Here is a 17,563-nt window from a genome sequence, read left to right on the forward strand (position 1 = left end):
ACTGTGGATGGTGACTGCAGCCATGAAATTCAAAGACACTTGCTCCTTGGAAGGAAAGCTATGACAAACCTAGACAGTGTATTAAAAAACAGAGACACAACTTTACTGACAAAGGTGCATATAGTCAAAGCTATAGTTTTTCCAGTAGTCATGTATGGTTGTGAGAGTTGGACCAAAATGAAGGCTGAGCGCTGAAAAAGTGATGCCTTTGAATTGTGATGCTGGAGAAGACTCTTGAGACTTCCTTGGACTGCAAGGAACTCAAACCAGCCAATCCTAAAGGAAATCAACCCTGAATATTCATTGGAAGGTCCGATGCTGAAACTAAAGCTCCAATATTTTGGTCACCTGATGGGAAGAGCTGGCTCACTGGAAAAGACCCTGATGCTGGCAAAGATTGAAGGCAAAAGGAGACGGTGGTGACAGAGGATGTGATGGTTAGATAGCATAACTGACTCAATGGATCAGAATTTGAGGCAAACTCCAGGAGATAGTGGAGGACAGAGGAGCCTGTTGTGCTGCAGTCCATGGGGTTGCAGAGAGTCAGAGATGACTTAATGACTGAGTTTTTGTTGTTGTTCAGTCATTCAGTCGCTCAGTCATGAGCGACTAGTATTCAGTCATATTAGTGACTGAATAATACAATACAATACAAGAAATATGTTCTCTCCTGAAGAATATTCAGTGGATTGAATTCAGGTTCCTGCTGATATATGGAATATTTCCTGCCATGTCAGTAAACATAGGATGTTACAGCCATTAGCCATAGTAGCCACCACTGATGGTGAGCTGGTGAGCCCTGAGGAAACTCAGGAAGGAAAGAATACCTGCCATTCTAGCAGCCATCAGACTGCAACCACACTCTACAGCGAGCCCTGAGGAAACTCAGGATATGAAAACACAGGATACCGGCTCCAGATGGGTGAGGTACATATCAGAGAAATGATTTCAGTAAGCCCAGACTCTTCCACCTTCCCATACACAGAAAAGTGCTAATATCTCCACTTGAGATATTTGGTTTTCCTTTAATTAACAATAATCTTTCGATGTTCAGACTACCACCCCTTTGTTGCAAAGCTTCTGTATAATCTGATTCCCCCATTCCTTCCTCAGAGCAGTTCTCTTAGGGTTACTTGAGATGCTGCCCCCTGGGCTTGAAATCCTAAAAATTCTCACTGAAGAAAGTCTAACTCTCAACTTTTAGGTTGTGAATATTTTTTAAGTTGACACTGCTGTTAAACTGACAATTTTGTGCCTCAACATACTAATGAAAAAGGTGTAAGTCCTTTATTGTTTCTTTTACAAAATCCATCTTGGGGAGAGATCTCTTTGCTCTAATTGCTCAGTTTGTTATTTTTTTCTGATAGCTGACTTTTCCCCACCGTTCTTGGTTTCTCTTATTTCTAAACAGGAGTCTAATTTCCTCTCGGCAGTTGGTGTGGTTCCCCTCAGCAACTGTGCATGTCATGTTTCAGTTTCTTCTGGTGGTTTCCTGCTTCCTTTCCGTAAGTGAGACTTATATAGAATTTATTAAGCATGTAATAAATATACAACCATACAACCTCCAGCAATAAAACATGAACCCTAGAGGGTGCTATTATAACAGGAACTAGCTATTGCTCTTCTCTCAGATATCTGAATCACTAGTGCCAGGAGCACATAACAGACTCATTACCATCTTCCTCTTTTGTTTACCTAATTTTTCATGCATCTATTCCTTATATTATACCTCTGGCTTGAGTTGTCCATATGGTTATGTTAGGGCTTATAAACCAATCACAAGGGTTCATAGTTGCTTAGTGTGCAACTGGCAATGTCCAATTGTCTAATCACACACTAAAAAACACTGCAAAGATGTCTGATGCAAAAAGTTGTGATAGTGCAACAGGAATTCTTTTGCATTTGCTACTGGGACTGTAAATTGCTACAGCTTCATTGGGAAACTGGTTGACAGTGTTTAGCAAAATTTAATGTATATGTACCATTTGACCCAGAAATGCCACTCCAGAGATGAGTGCTTATGTACACCAAAAGTATGCACAAGAATATTTATAGCATATTTACCCAAATAGCCAAGACAAGAAGCAATCCAAATATCTAACAATAGTAGGATAAAGAAAATGTAGTGTATTTATACAATGGAACACTATACAGCAAGAAAAAGGAATGTTCCACTGCTGTGTATAACAATATGGATAAAACTTATAGTCATAATGGTGGGAGAAAAGGTAAGATATATGACTATAGATTCCATTTGTATAAAAGATAATAAATAATAGGCATAACTAACCTATGATAATAGAGGTTAGAAGAGTGGTTACTGTTTGAATGGGTACTGACTGGAGTACTAGAGTACTAGAATTGAGTGGAGTTTGCTGGAGTACTAGAAATGTTCTATACCTTGATGTGGAGGTTGTTACATGGGTATATACCTATATACATTCAAGATTAGTGCATCTTACTATAAGTTATATCTCAGTTCAAAAAAATATCATGTGATGTCTTCTAGAATAAGAGAAGAAAGAATTTGAGAGACCTTCTTGATTTGGGGAAGAAAATAACACTTTCAGGATGAGGTGTTAACTAAAAGAATTGCATTATGTAGAAGCCCTTTCTTCCTTTATCCTATTAAGAGACATTTCTCCAACTAGAGGAGGTATGGTTAAAACTAGCCTGTTGCTACGTCACAGGGAATTTGCTACTGAGTTTGCTTATACATTATTGTAAGCACTGTTTTGAATACAAGTCCTAAGTCACATTCTCCGTGCTCCACTAGCTTACAATCTAACAGACAAGACCAACACAAAGGAAATATTTAGAAAACTTGTATTACTTTTTTCAAAAGTGCAAATTGTGATGTGCAGAATTCCTTAGGAATTCAGAAGAAAGTATAAATCTGAGAGAAGTGGAGTGGAGTAGGTGATTTTTGTGAAGGAGAAGGACATGATATGAGTTTTTAAAACAAGATGGGAAGCATTGACAGAGGAATGGATAAAGAAGAGGTATATATGGAGTGGGATAGGCTACCCACTCCAATATTCTTGGGCTTCCCTAGTGGCTCAACTGGTAAAGAATCCGCCTGCAATGAGGGAGACCTGAGTTCGATCCCTGGGTTGGGAAGATTCCCTGGAGAAGGGAAAGGCTACCCACTCCAGTATTCTGTTCCAGAGAATTCCATGTACTGTATAGTCCATGGGGTCGCAAAGAGTCAGACACGACTGAGCCACTTTCACTTTCGCTTTTCACTTTCATGTATATACACACAATGGAATATTAGTCATTAAGAAGAATTAAATAATGCCATTTGCAGCAACATGCAGGCTTCCTAGATGGCCCTAGTGATAAAGAACCCTCTGCCAAATCAGGAGACCTAAGAAATGTGGGTTTGATTCCTGGGTTGGGAAGATCCCCTGGAGGAGGACATGGCAACCCACTCCAGTATTCTTGCCTGGAGAATCCCATGAACAGAGAAGCCTGGCGGGGTGCAGTCCATAGGGTCGCAAAGAGTCAGACATGACTGAAGCGACTTAGCATGCACGCCTGCAGTGACATGGATGAACCTAGAGATTGTCATGCTGAGTGAAGTAAGTCAGAAAGAGAAGGAGAAATATTGTATGACATTCCTTACATGCAGAACCTAAAAAGAAATGATACAAATGAACTTATTTTCAAAACAGAAACAGACTCACAGACTTAGAGAATGAATTAACAGCTGCCGGGCGATGGGGGAGGGCAGGGAAGAATAGAAGGAAGAGATAGGGAGTTGGGATTGACATGTATACTCTGCTATGTTTAAAATAGATAACGAACAGTGTCCTACTGTATAGTAGAGGGAACTCTGCTCAATGTTATGTGGCAGCCCGGATGGGAGAGAAGATGCAGGAGAATGAATACATGCATATGTATGCCTGAGTCCCTTTTCTGTCCACCTGAAATTATCACAACATTCTTAATCAGCTATACTCCAATATAAAATAAAAAGTTTTAAACAACAACAACAAAACAACAAAAAACGTGATGGGCAGACAAAACGTCAGAGTGTCCTTCACTTTTTTGCACTTGTTTATAGAACCACATAAAGCCTGTTTACTAGAGCTGGAATAGTGATCAGCCAAAGGACAGGATGTTTGTCAAATAAAGGGCAATGAACCAAGAAGAGAACCACAAGTTTCTCAAGAGATCCAGGATTGGACCCTGAATTGACACTGGTTAGGGCTCTAAGGGAAGGGTTGTTATGTTAATTGGCTTCAGTTGTGTCTGACTTTGCGCCCCTATGGACGATAGCTTGCCAGGCTTCTCTGTCCATGAGATTCTCCAAACAGGAATACTGGAGTGGGTTTCCATTCCCTTCTCCAGGGGATCTTCCTGACCCAGGGATCAAACCCACATCTCTTATGTCTCCTGCATTGGCAGGTTGGCTCTCTACCACTAGCGCCACCAGGGAAGCCCTCTGAAACCACAAAAAGAGAAAATGAAAATCAGTCGTCTCTGACTCTGAGACCTCATGGACTGTAGCCTGCTAGGGTCCTCTGTCCATGGAATTCTCCAGGCAAGAATACTGGAGTGGGTAGTGGGTAGCCATTCCCTTCTCCCAGGGATCTTCCCAACCAAGGGCTTGAACCCAGGTCTCCCACATTGCAGGTGGATTCTTTGTTGTCTGAGCCACCAGGGAAACCTCTGAAACCACAGGGTTATCTACAAAAGCAAGCTCCTGCTCACAACACTCTTGGCTGCTAGAAGGGAAGACATCGTTATACATAATTGTAAGCACTCTACACAGAGGAGTGTAGGGACTTCACTCTACACGCTAACCCTCTGCACTCTATACCAGCCTTCTGCTGTCTACATCCTAATGGGAAATATTCTACACAGAACCTTTCCATCTCTAATGAAGCATTTATTCTTATTGCATTAAAAATACATCGTGGGGACTTCCCTGGTGGTCCAGTGGCTAAAACTCCACACTCCCAATGCAGGGGGCCCAGGTTCAATCCCTGGTCAGGAAACTCAATCCCACATGTGGCAACTAAGAATTCACATGCCACAAGTGAAGATCCTGCATGCCGCTAGGAGGACTTGGTGCAGCCAAATAAATATTAAAGCAAAAGAAAACATTGTGCATATGAGATGGGCTGACGCACTTTCAAAAGAGTTAAGGAAGTTTCAGGAGGGATGTTAATTGTTCTTCAATGCGTTTCCTTCCTTCACCCCACTGATAGGTCTATAAAACATACCTGCCTGCCCCCACCCTCTACTTGACACGTACTTGCACTTCACATCCTGGTGTTGGCAAGCAATGAGGAGTTTATCGAAACTAAGCTGTATGGGTGGGACCAGAACAGTAACACAGATGGTGGCAGATATATTAACATGACAATTGAATCTCACATCAGCTGAGTGCTCATACTTCCAGAAGTTTGACTGGCCAGCTGTGCTCTCCTAATTGCTTTTGAAAAGATTTTCTGGCTCCCAAGAAATCAGATCAAGTCTGCTCCTAAGCAAATTGAGATTTCCAAACTGCAGCCACTCTAGAAATTCTAAACATCCTTCAAAAGAAGATTTCAATCTCACTGTTTCTTCTTTCTCTAAGGAGCTGTTTGGCCCCTGTCTACCTGGACTGGAACAAAGGTACAGTTTAAAATTGTTTTCCTATTGAATTTACGTTTGATAATTTTGATAATCTGTCTTCGTCTGAGGAAAAGGTACAAGAACTGAGAGCTCTTGGTTGGGGGTGAGGGTGGGGTGGAGTTCATGATGTTAAGACCATTTCTGTGGATATAGTATGCAGTCCCAGGAACATCTGATTCACAGATTGCCCAATTATTTAGGTATCAAGCTTGCCTTGCCCACACCCTGCTTGCCCCGGATGGTTATCTGCCAGGGCCCCCTCTCTCCAAGCCCTGTCCACTTCACCCAACCCCGTCTCTGGTGACACCTCCTTTTCTGTAGATTGCCCTTATTTTTCTCTCTGGCTGCCAGTCGATCTTGTCTTTGGAATTTCTCTTCTGCTAGTACCTTACCTACTGCTTTGCCTGGTCCTCAGAAAGCTTTAGCACCAAAAGAGATACTAAAGATTCAGAGGTGAAAGAGTCTGAAGGACTCAAGATTTGGAGTTGAGGGGTGCTCTTAACTAAGATGTACCCTGATATCATGGCTCAAAAGGGCAGTCTGTTTTATAGCTCCTAAGAATAAAATGCTGACTATTCAGGGCATGGATAGGATTTCGTGAGCTGGAGTAGAACTTAATTGCCATTTACAGCTTGATTCTATGGGGAAATATCAACTGCAGCCCAGATAAACTTTATTGCCACCTAGTCACAATGGGGGCACTGTCTGTAGGATAGTTCATTTTTAGAATGCCAATGTTATATTTGGGTACATGCTAGTTCCTAGGAAAATATGAACCTATTCTAAAGATATTCTAGGCATAATGGAATGTGTAAGTTCCAGGGTACAAAAAAAAAAAAAAAAAAATAAGGTTTTATAGGAATCCTTGCGACCCAGTAATTGGAATGTTCATTGATTCTCTTGACAAATAATATTTATTGGAATCCTCGTGTGTGGTAGACTCTAGGGGTGTAAGGCAAACTCACACAGGCTAGGTTCCTTCCTTCCTGTGACTGTCACCTATTTTGGGGGGATACAGATATTAATTAATCTCATAATGAAACATGAAGTTATAAGTTTGATAAGTCACATGAAAGAAAGATACATAGTGCTTTGTGTATAACAGTAGGATTTGATCTTCTTTCGGGAAGTCTTCCCAGTGGAGATGATGACTGAAAGCAATCAAAAGGATAAGGAGAGTTAAAACTGTGAAGAAGGCCTCAGGAAGTATATTCTAGGTATCGGCCAGTACTTTGAGGAAATGACATTAGAAGAAGAAACATAGTTCAAAAGGAGCTGGAGGAAGAGATTGGGGTCCCTGTGCATCACCTCTCAGGCCGTTTTAGGAATTTTGTTCTTTCTCCTAGGAGCAATGGGAGGATGTGTTGCATTTTTAAGAGGTGGGAGAAGGATTCGCAGGATGAGGTTTTTTTGAAATTTTCATTTTAAATATGTCATTCTGACCATAGTGGAAAGAACAGAGAGTGAATGTAGGGTGACCCTTTAAGGGGCCATGACAGTAGTCCAGAGGGAGATGATGGTAGCTTGGATCAGGGGTGTAGAGCAGGATGGTTATGAGATAGACCGAGAAGGTAAAATTGAGAGACTTGAATTGAATATGGGGTAGGGAGAGAAAGGGTGGTGTCAAAGGGAATGGGGGTGTCATAGTGGACCTTTGAAGGTTTTGGGATGGATGAGATGTGTTGAATTGGATTTTGGGCACACTCAGTTTCAGGTGTCTTTAGGACATCCTAATGTATATGTGTAAAAGGCAGTTAGTTCTAGAGATATGGCTTCCTGGATCAGGTCTGCTCATATAAGAGTCACTGTGTTCCGGAGTCATGGGCATGGATGATCCCTTAGGGGGAAAATGTTAAATGAGGAAGGTGCAGAACTGAGCCTTGGATTTCACTGGTGGGCCAGTGATTAAAGTGGTTTGATTCCTGGTCCAGGAAGATTCCACATGCCTTGGAGCAACTAAGCTTGTGTGCCACAACTATTGAAGCCCATGCGCCTAGAGCTTGTGCTCTGCGGTAAGAGAAGACTTCACAGTGAGAAGCCCTCACAGTGAGTAGCCCACGTACTGCAACTAGAGAGTAGCCCCTGCTCCCTGCAATGAAGGCCCAGCACAGCCAAAACTAAATTAAAAAAAGAAAAGAGCTTTTAGGAGCTATAATGTTTCATGACCACGTAAAAGAAGGATGAGTCTTCAATGGAAATATAAGAATGGCCAGAAATGTCGGATGCAAACTAATAAGCTATTAGGTGTGTAGAAATTACCACCACAGAAAATATGTCTGGCTGTAAACAGGAGGTGAAAGAGAACTAGCCGGAGAGTATTTGAGGCTGAGCTGTAATTTTCTAAGGGAGGGAGTTGGAGAGTTTAAAAGTCAATTTAATGCTATAGGGTTCCATTTATATATCATTTGCGAAATGATCACATTATAAGGGTAGAGAACAAATCAGAGGTTTGCCAGAGCAGAGGCGATAGTGAGGGTATGACTGTAAAGGTCAGTTCTTGGGAATTATATCCAGCACGTTCCTTGGTCGTGATGGAAGAGTCCGACGTCTTGATTTTAGTGGTAGCTACGCAAATGTATGTATGGAATAAAAATTTATGAAACTGTCTATACACAGTAGACATGTGCACACACATGTCTAAAGCTATATCAGTAGCTTTATTGATATATGATTTAAATACATGGGCCTTCCCTGGTGGCTCACACGGTAAAAAATCTTCCCGAAATGCAGGAGACCCAGGTTTAGTCCCTGGCTCTGGAAGATCCCCTGGAGAGGGAAATGGCTACCCACTCCAGTATTCTTGCCTGGAGAATTCCATGGACAGAGGAGCCTGCTGGGCTACAATCCATGGGATCGCAAAGAGTCAGACATGACTGGGCAACTAACACTTCACTTCATACCATGAAATTGGCCTGATATAATTATACAGTCAGTGATCTTTAGTATGCTGGTAGAGTTGTGCAGCTGTTTTCCACAATCTAATTTTCGACTCTCCATCACTCCTCCAAAAGAATGCCCAGTTATCAGCCTCTTCCCATTTCACATCCACATATGTACCCACCCTTAGGAACCACCAGTCTACTTTCTATCTCTGTAGATATGCATATTCGAGACATTTAATGTAAATGGAATTATACTATATGTGATTTTTATGTCTGGCTTCTTTCAGTTAGCAAGATTTTTTGAGGTTTATCTCCGGTGTAGCAAGTATCACTACTTCACTCCTTTTTAGTACCTAGTGGTACAGTTGATCCTTGACCAACATAGGTTTGAACTGCTCTAGTCCACTTATATGCAGATTTTTAAAATAGTACATATAGTACTAATGCTCCACGGTTGGTTGGATCTGTGGCTGTGAAACGGTGGGTATGGAAGGTGGACTATAAAGTTATGTGCAGATTTTTAACTGCTCAGAGGGTCAGCAACTCTAACCCTCATATTGTTCGAGGGTTAACTGTATTCCATGTGTAGACATGCATATGTTATTTATTCACTAATCAGTTGATGGACATTTGAGTTGCTTCATTTTTTGGCTATTTTGAATAGTAGCTAACTGAACTTTCATGTACAAGTTTTTGTGTGGACATGTTTTCAATTCTTTGGGGTAGATACCTAGGGGAGTTAAACTGTTGGATCTTACAGACACTATATGTTTAACATGTTGACAACTTGCAAAACTGTTTTCAGAAGTCTCACCAAGCAATAGATGTTGGTTCCTGTTTTTCTGTATCTTCACCAACACTTATTATTACCTATATTTGTTATAATAGGCATCCTAATGCATGTGAAATGTTAGCTCATCATAGTTTTGATTTGCATCTGCCTCTTGACTAATGGCCTTCCCTGTTGGCTCAGAAGGTAAAGAAACTGCCTGCAATGCAGGAGACCTGGGTTGGGAAGATCCCCCAGAGGAGGGTATGGCAATCCACTCCAGTATTCTTGCCTAGAGAACCCCCATGGACAGAGGAGCCTGGTGGGCTACAGCCCATGGTGTTGCCAAGTTGGACGCGACTGAGCAGCTGAGGACATCTTGACTAATGATGTTGAGCTTCTATTCATGAATATTACTGACCATTCATGTATCTTCTTTGGAGAAATGTCTGTTCAAATCCTTTGTTGTTGTTGTTGAGTTGCCAAGCCATGTCTGACTCTTTGCAACCCCATGGTCTGTAGACTGCCAGGGTCCTCTGTCCATGAAATTCTCCAGGCAAGAATACTGGATTGGGTAGCCATTCCCTTCTCCAGGGCATCTTCCCAACTCAGGGATCAAACCCAGGTCTCCCACATTGCAGGTGGATTCCTTACTCTCTGAGTCACCAGGGAAGCCCCTGAAACCACAGGGTCATCTACAAAAGCAAGCTCCTGCTCACGACACTCTTGGCTGCTAGAAGAAGGGAAGACATCATTATACATAATTGTAAGTACTCTATACAGAGGAGTGTAGGGACTTCACTCTACATGCTAACCCTCTGCACTCTATACCAGCCTTCTGCTGTCTACATCTAATGGGAAATATTCTACACAGAACTTTTCCATCTCTAATGAAGCATTTATTCTTATTGCATTAAAAATACATCGTGGAACTTCCCTGGTGGTCCAGTGGCTAAAACTCCACACTCCCAATGCAGGGGGCCCAGGTTCAATCCCTGGTCAGGAAACTCAATCCCACATGTGGCAACTAAGAATTCACATGCCACAAGTGAAGATCCTGCATGCCGCTAGGAGGACTTGGTGCAGCCAAATAAATATTAAAGCAAAAGAAAACATTGTGCATATGAGATGGGCTGACGCACTTTCAAAAGAGTTAAGGAAGTTTCAGGAGGGATGTTAATTGTTCTTCAATGCGTTTCCTTCCTTCACCCCACTGATAGGTCTATAAAACATACCTGCCTGCCCCCACCCTCTACTTGACACGTACTTGCACTTCACATCCTGGTGTTGGCAAGCAATGAGGAGTTTATCGAAACTAAGCTGTATGGGTGGGACCAGAACAGTAACACAGATGGTGGCAGATATATTAACATGACAATTGAATCTCACATCAGCTGAGTGCTCATACTTCCAGAAGTTTGACTGGCCAGCTGTGCTCTCCTAATTGCTTTTGAAAAGATTTTCTGGCTCCCAAGAAATCAGATCAAGTCTGCTCCTAAGCAAATTGAGATTTCCAAACTGCAGCCACTCTAGAAATTCTAAACATCCTTCAAAAGAAGATTTCAATCTCACTGTTTCTTCTTTCTCTAAGGAGCTGTTTGGCCCCTGTCTACCTGGACTGGAACAAAGGTACAGTTTAAAATTGTTTTCCTATTGAATTTACGTTTGATAATTTTGATAATCTGTCTTCGTCTGAGGAAAAGGTACAAGAACTGAGAGCTCTTGGTTGGGGGTGAGGGTGGGGTGGAGTTCATGATGTTAAGACCATTTCTGTGGATATAGTATGCAGTCCCAGGAACATCTGATTCACAGATTGCCCAATTATTTAGGTATCAAGCTTGCCTTGCCCACACCCTGCTTGCCCCGGATGGTTATCTGCCAGGGCCCCCTCTCTCCAAGCCCTGTCCACTTCACCCAACCCCGTCTCTGGTGACACCTCCTTTTCTGTAGATTGCCCTTATTTTTCTCTCTGGCTGCCAGTCGATCTTGTCTTTGGAATTTCTCTTCTGCTAGTACCTTACCTACTGCTTTGCCTGGTCCTCAGAAAGCTTTAGCACCAAAAGAGATACTAAAGATTCAGAGGTGAAAGAGTCTGAAGGACTCAAGATTTGGAGTTGAGGGGTGCTCTTAACTAAGATGTACCCTGATATCATGGCTCAAAAGGGCAGTCTGTTTTATAGCTCCTAAGAATAAAATGCTGACTATTCAGGGCATGGATAGGATTTCGTGAGCTGGAGTAGAACTTAATTGCCATTTACAGCTTGATTCTATGGGGAAATATCAACTGCAGCCCAGATAAACTTTATTGCCACCTAGTCACAATGGGGGCACTGTCTGTAGGATAGTTCATTTTTAGAATGCCAATGTTATATTTGGGTACATGCTAGTTCCTAGGAAAATATGAACCTATTCTAAAGATATTCTAGGCATAATGGAATGTGTAAGTTCCAGGGTACAAAAAAAAAAAAATAATAAGGTTTTATAGGAATCCTTGCGACCCAGTAATTGGAATGTTCATTGATTCTCTTGACAAATAATATTTATTGGAATCCTCGTGTGTGGTAGACTCTAGGGGTGTAAGGCAAACTCACACAGGCTAGGTTCCTTCCTTCCTGTGACTGTCACCTATTTTGGGGGGATACAGATATTAATTAATCTCATAATGAAACATGAAGTTATAAGTTTGATAAGTCACATGAAAGAAAGATACATAGTGCTTTGTGTATAGCAGTAGGATTTGATCTTCTTTCGGGAAGACTTCCCAGTGGAGATGATGACTGAAAGCAATCAAAAGGATAAGGAGAGTTAAAACTGTGAAGAAGGCCTCAGGAAGTATATTCTAGGTATCGGCCAGTACTTTGAGGAAATGACATTAGAAGAAGAAACATAGTTCAAAAGGAGCTGGAGGAAGAGATTGGGGTCCCTGTGCATCACCTCTCAGGCCGTTTTAGGAATTTTGTTCTTTCTCCTAGGAGCAATGGGAGGATGTGTTGCATTTTTAAGAGGTGGGAGAAGGATTCGCAGGATGAGGTTTTTTTGAAATTTTCATTTTAAATATGTCATTCTGACCATAGTGGAAAGAACAGAGAGTGAATGTAGGGTGACCCTTTAAGGGGCCATGACAGTAGTCCAGAGGGAGATGATGGTAGCTTGGATCAGGGGTGTAGAGCAGGATGGTTATGAGATAGACCGAGAAGGTAAAATTGAGAGACTTGAATTGAATATGGGGTAGGGAGAGAAAGGGTGGTGTCAAAGGGAATGGGGGTGTCATAGTGGACCTTTGAAGGTTTTGGGATGGATGAGATGTGTTGAATTGGATTTTGGGCACACTCAGTTTCAGGTGTCTTTAGGACATCCTAATGTATATGTGTAAAAGGCAGTTAGTTCTAGAGATATGGTTTCCTGGATCAGGTCTGCTCATATAAGAGTCACTGTGTTCCGGAGTCATGGGCATGGATGATCCCTTAGGGGGAAAATGTTAAATGAGGAAGGTGCAGAACTGAGCCTTGGATTTCACTGGTGGGCCAGTGATTAAAGTGGTTTGATTCCTGGTCCAGGAAGATTCCACATGCCTTGGAGCAACTAAGCTTGTGTGCCACAACTATTGAAGCCCATGCGCCTAGAGCTTGTGCTCTGCGGTAAGAGAATTCTTCACAGTGAGAAGCCCACGCACTGTAACTAGAGAGTAGCCCCTGCTCGCTGCAATGAAGGCCCAGCACAGCCAAAAATAAATTAAAGAAAGAAAAGAGATTTTAGGAGCTACAGTGTTTCATGACCAGGTAAAGGAAGGAGGAGTCTACAATGGAAATACAAGAATGGCCATAAATATCGGAGGAAAACTCATAAGCTATTCAGTTCAGTTCAGTCACTCAGTCATGCCCGACTCTTTGCGACCCCATGAATTGCAGCATGCCAGGCCTCCCTGTCCATTACCAACTCCCGGACTTTACCCAAACTAATGTCCATAGAGTCAGTGATGCCATCCAGCCATCTCATCCTGTGTCGTCCCCTTCTCCGTCCCCTTCTCCTCCTGCCCCCAATCCTTCCCAGCATCAGGGTATTTTCCAATGAGTCAACTCTTTGCATGAGGTGGCCAAAGTATTGGAGTTCCAGCTTTGACATCTGTCCTTCCAATGAACACCCAGGGCTGATCTCCTTTAGGATGGACTGGTTGGATCTCCTTGCAGTCCAAGGGACTTTCAAGAACCTTCTCCAACACCACAGTTCAAAAGCATCAATTCTTCGGTGGTCGGTGTGTAGAAACTACCACCACAGAAAGTATGTCCGGCTGTGAACAGCAGGTGAAAGAGAACTAGCTGGAGAGTATTTGAGGCTGAGCTGTAATTTTTTAAGGGAGGGAGTTGGAAAGTTTAAAAGTCAATTTAATGCTGTAGGGTTCCATTTATATATCATTTGTGAAGTGATCACATTATAAAGGTAGAGAACAAATCAGAGGTTGCCAGAGCAGAGGCAATAGTGGGGTATGACTCTAAAGGTCAGTTCTTGGGAATTATATCCAGCACATTCCTTGGTCTTGATGGAAGAATCCAATGTCTTCATTTTAGTGGTAGCTACGCAAATGTATGTATGGAATAAAAATTTATGAAACTGTCTATACACAGTAGACATGTGCACACACATGTCTAAAGCTTTACCAATAGCTTTATTGATATATGATTTAAGTACATGGGCCTTCCCTGGTGGCTCAGACAGTAAAAAATCTGCTTGAAATGCAGGAGACCCAGGTTTAGTCCCTGGCTCTGGAAGATCCCCTGGAGAGGGAAATAGCTACCCACTCCAGTATTCTTGCCTGGAGAATTCCATGGACAGAGGAGCCTGCTGGGCTACAATCCATGGGATTGCAAAGAGTCAGACATGACTGGGCAACTAACACTTCACTTCAGTACCATGAAATTGGCCTGATATAATTATACAGTCAGTGATCTTTAGTATGCTGGTAGAGTTGTGCAGCTGTTTTCCACAATCTAATTTTCGACTCTCCATCACTCCTCCAAAAGAATGCCCAGCTATCAGCCTCTTCCATTTTGTATCCACATATGTACCCACCCTTGGGAACCACCAGTCTACTTTCTATCTCTGTAGATATGCATATTCGAGACATTTAATGTAAATGGAATTATACTATATGTGATTTTTATGTCTGGCTTCTTTCAGTTAGCAAGATTTTTTGAGGTTTATCTCCGGTGTAGCAAGTATCACTACTTCACTCCTTTTTAGTACCTAGTGGTACAGTTGATCCTTGACCAACATAGGTTTGAACTGCTCTAGTCCACTTATATGCAGATTTTTAAAATAGTACATATAGTACTAATGCTCCACGGTTGGTTGGATCTGTGGCTGTGGAACTGTGGGTATGGAAGTTGGACTATAAAGTTATGTGCAGATTTTTAACTGCTCAGAGTGTCAGCACCTCTAACCCTCATACTGTTCGAGGGTCAACTGTATTCCACTGTGTAGACATGCATATGTTATTTATTCACTAATCAGTTGATGGACATTTGAGTTGCTTCATTTTTTGGCTATTTTGAATAGTAGCTAACTGAACTTTCATGTACAAGTTTTTGTGTGGACATGTTTTCAATTCTTTGGGGTAGAGACCTAGGGGAATTGAACTGTTGGATCCTACAGACACTATATGTTTAACATGTTGACAACCTGCAAAACTGTTTTCAGAAGTCTCACCAAGCAATAGATGTTGGTTCCTGTTTTTCTGTATCTTCACCAACACTTATTATTACCTATATTTGTTATAATAGGCATCCTAATGCATGTGAAATGTTAGCTCATCATAGTTTTGATTTGCATCTGCCTCTTGACTAATGGCCTTCCCTGTTGGCTCAGAAGGTAAAGAATCTGCCTGCAATGCAGGAGACCTGGGTTGGATCCCTGGGTTGGCAAGATCCCCCGGCGAAGGGCATGATAACCCACTCCAGTATTCTTGCCTCGAGAATTCCCATGGACAGAGGAGCCCAGTGGGCTACATTCCATGGTGTTGCCAAGTCGGACACGACTGAGTGACTAAGCACATCTTGACTAATGGTGTGGAGCTTCTATCCATGAATGCTACTGACCATTCATGTATCTTCTTTGGAGAAATATCTGTTCAAATTCTTTGTTGTTGTTGTTGTTGTAGTTGAGTTGCTAAGTCATGTCTGACTCTTTGCAACACCATGGACTGCAGCATGCCAGGCTTCCCCATCCTTCTACTGTCTCCTGGGGTTTGTTCAAATTCAGATCCATTGAGTCAGTGATTTTATCTAACTATATCATCCTCCGCCACCATCTCCTCCTTTTGCCTTCAGTGTTTCCCAGCATCAGGATCTTTTCCAGTGAGTTGTCTCTTTGCATCAGGTGGCCAAAGCATTGGAACTTCAGCTTTAGTATCAGTCCTCCCAGTGAATATTCAGGGTTGATTTCCTTTAGGATTGACTGGTTTGATCCCCTTACAGTCCAAGAGAGTCTCAAGCATCTTCTCCATCTCCACAAGTTCAGGGCACCAATTCTTCGAGGCTCAGCCTTCTTTATGGTTGAGTTCTCACATCCATGCATGACTACTGGAAAAACCATAGCTTTGACTATATGGACCTTTGTTTGCAAAGTGATATGTCTGCTTTTTAATATGCTGTCTAGCTTTGTCACAGTTTTCCTTCCAAGGAGCAAGTGTTTTTTTAATTTCATGGCTGCCATCACCATCCACAGTGATTTTGAAACCCAAGAAAATAAAATCTGTCACTGCTTCCAATTTTTCTCCATCTATTTGCCATGAAGTGATGGGACTGGATGCCATGGTCTTAGTTTTTTAATAGTGAGTTTTAAGCCAGCTTTTTCACTCTCCTCTTTCACCTTCATCAAGAGGCTCTTTAGTTTTTCTTTGCTTCCTGCCATTAGAGTTCCTATGCTTTCTGCCATCATCTGCATGTATGATGTTAGTTGATATTTCTCTTGGAAGTCTTGATTCCAACTTGTGATTCATCCAGCCCAGCATTTTGCATGATGTACTCTGCATATAAGTTAAAAAATCAGGTTGACAATATACAGACTTGTCGTACTGCTTTCCCCATTTTGAACCAGTCAGCTGTTCCATGTCTAGTTCTAACTGTTGCATCTTGACCTGCATACAGGTTTCTCAGGAGTCAGTAAGGTGGTCTGGTATTCCCATCTCTTTGAGAATTTTCCTGTTTGTTGTGATCCACATAGTCAAAGGCTTTAGCATAGTCAAAGAAGCAGAAGAAGATGTTTTTCTGGAATTCTCTTGCTTTCTCTATGCTCCAACGAATGTTGGCAATTTGATCTCTGGTTCCTCTGCCTCTTCAAAGCCTAGCTTGTTCATCTGGAAGTTCTCAGTTCACGTACTGTTGAAGCCTGGCTTGAAGGATTTTAAGCATTACCTTGGTAGCATGTGAAATGAGCATAATTGCACAATAGTTTGAACATTCTTGGGCTTCCCTTGTGGCTCAGCTGGTAAAGAATCTGCCTGCAGTGCAGGAGACCTGGGTTTGATCCCTGGGTTGGGAATATCCCCTGGAGAAGGAAAGGCTACCCACTCTAGTATTCTGGCCTGGGGAATTCCATGGGCTGTATAGTCCTGATTGAGTGACTTTCACTTTCACTTGAACATTCTTTGGCATTGCCTTTCTTTGGGATTAAAATGAAAAGTGATCGTTTCCAGTCCTGTGACCACTGCTGAGTTTTCCATATTTGCTGACATATTGACTGCAGCACTTTAACAGCACCATCTTTTAGGATTGTAAATAGCTTAGCTGGAATTCTATCACCTCCATTAGCTTTGTTGGTAATAACGCTTCCTAAGACCCACTTGACTTCACATTCCAGGATGTCTGGCTCTAGGTGAGTGTCCATACTGTCCTGGTTATCTGGGTTATTAAGACCTTTTTTGTATAGTTCTTCTGTGTATTCTTGCCACCTTTTCTTAATCTCTTCTGCTTCTGTTAAGTCCTTACCATTTCTGTCCTTTATTGTGTCTATCCTTGCATGAAACGTTCCCTTGATAGCTCCAATTTTCTTGAAGAGATCTCTAGTCTGTCCCAATATTTTTTTTTAATTAATTAATTTATTTTAATTGGATAGTCTGTCCCATTCTATTGTTTTCCTCTATTACTTGGCATTGTTCACTTAAGAAGGCTTTCTTATCTCTCCTTGCTATTCTCTGGAACTCTGCATCAGTTGGTTATATGGACTCCTTTACCATTCCTAATTCCTTTGTTTTGTTATTGACTTTTAAGAGTTTTTAAAAAGTAAATTT

General features: G+C 41.9%; 1 protein-coding gene across 2 annotated transcripts in view; it reads left to right on the forward strand.

The window, feature by feature from the left end:
* The first annotated feature begins 5,300 nt into the window (after positions 1–5,300).
* LOC145518210 (cytidine monophosphate-N-acetylneuraminic acid hydroxylase-like) overlaps positions 5,301–17,563 on the forward strand; it is a 58,348-nt gene continuing 46,085 nt past the window's right edge. Inside the window, exons 1-4 of one of the 2 annotated variants that reach the window (XM_081522112.1) lie at positions 5,301–5,628; positions 7,560–7,674; positions 9,921–10,045; positions 10,871–10,908. The gene's annotated coding sequence lies outside the window, so the exon portion shown is untranslated. The remainder of the gene's footprint in view (positions 5,629–7,559; positions 7,675–9,920; positions 10,046–10,870; positions 10,909–17,563) is intronic. The other variant, XM_081522110.1, reaches the window with a different exon arrangement.

This window comes from Giraffa tippelskirchi, chromosome 8, assembly GCF_054371585.1.
Source record: "Giraffa tippelskirchi isolate mGirTip1 chromosome 8, T2T-mGirTip1v1.2.pri, whole genome shotgun sequence".
Taxonomy (NCBI): domain Eukaryota; kingdom Metazoa; phylum Chordata; class Mammalia; order Artiodactyla; family Giraffidae; genus Giraffa; species Giraffa tippelskirchi.